The sequence below is a fragment of the Talpa occidentalis genome, unplaced genomic scaffold, assembly GCF_014898055.3.
Source record: "Talpa occidentalis isolate TD23 unplaced genomic scaffold, MPIMG_talOcc4v2.1 talOcc4.2, whole genome shotgun sequence".
Classification (NCBI taxonomy): Eukaryota; Metazoa; Chordata; class Mammalia; order Eulipotyphla; family Talpidae; genus Talpa; species Talpa occidentalis.
Genome location: NW_023602073.1, coordinates 27,837,433 through 27,839,105, shown reverse-complemented (window position 1 = coordinate 27,839,105; position 1,673 = coordinate 27,837,433).

Here is a 1,673-nt window from a genome sequence, read left to right as displayed (position 1 = left end):
TAATCAATATTAACTCTAAATGTAAATGGACTAAATCTTCAATAAAAAGACACCAGAGTTGCAGCCTGGATTAAGAAACAAAACCCAACCTTTTGCTGTCTCCAGGACAACACATTTAGCTACAAAAGATAAAAATAGGCTCAAAGTCAAGGATGGAAAACAATCCTACAAGCAATGGGCCAAAAAAGAAAGCAGACAGCTATTACTTATATCAGATAAAACAGACTTCAAACTCAAAAAAATAAAAAGGAGACCCCAATGGTCACTACATTATGATTAAGGGACAATACTTCAAGAAGAAATAACACTCATTAACATATACTCACCAAACGAAGGAGCACCAAAATATATCAGACAAACTGTTGTCCTCTCTGAAACAGACATCAGAGAAACACATATGTAGTGGGAGACTTCAACACACCACTATCAACAATGGATAGATCAACAAGACAAAAAAATAAGTAAAGAAAACTAAAGCTCTAAATAAGGACCTAGAGCATTTGGCCTTAACAGACATCTATAGAACACTAAACCCAAAAAAAACGGAGGAGTACACATTTTTCTCAAGCGCACACGGATCATTCTCCAGGATCGATCACATACTGGGGCACAAGACAAACATCAACAGATACACCAGATTGAAATCATACCAACCATCTTTTCTGACCACGAAGGCATCAAACTAGAAATAAATCATAAAAAGAAGGCAAGGAACTATCCTACTCATGGAGATTAAAAGCCACATACTGGAAGACCACTGACTAACGAGGAGATCAAAGAAGAAATTAAAAAATTCTTTGAATTGAATGACAAGGAGGACACCAATATCCTAAATGTTGGGATGCAGCAAAAGCAGTAATAAGAGGAAAATATATAGCAATAGAAGCTCACATCAAAAAACAAGAAAGAATCAAAGAACAACCTAATCTCGAAGCTCAAAGATCTAGAAAAAGAACAACAAAAAAACCCCAGAACCAGTAGAAGAAAAGAAATAATAAAAACCAAAGCAGAAATAAATGAAATTGAAACTAAAAAAACAATCCAAAAGATCAATGAAACCAAGAGCTGGTTTCTTTGAAAAAATAAATAAAATAGACAAACCCCTAGCCAGGCTCACAAAGGAAAAAAAAGGGAGAAAGCACAATAACACAGAATCATAAATGAAAGAGGAGAAATCACAACGACACAGCAGAAATCAAAAGAATAATCAGTAACTACTATGAACAGTTATATGGAAACAAGTTCAACAATCTAGAGGAGATGGACAAATTCCTACAACTCTACAATCACCCAAAGCTAGATAAAGAAGAAATAGAACACCTAAACAGACCATTACAATTAGCGAAATTGAAATGGTAATCAAAAACCTCCCCAAAAACAAAAGCCAGGACCTGATGGATTTACAAATGAATTCTACCAAACATTCAGAGACGAATTAGTGCCTATCCTTCACAAACTCTTCCAAAAAATTGAGAAGGAAGGGACAATACCAAACACGTTCTATGAAGCCAATTATTACACTAATACCAAAACGAATAAGGACAACACAAAAAAGGAAAACTATAGGCCAATCTCCCTAATGAACACTGATGCAAAAATCCTCAATAAAATTTTAGCTATCAGAACCCAACAATGTATCCATAAGATAATTCACCACGACCAAGTTGGATTCA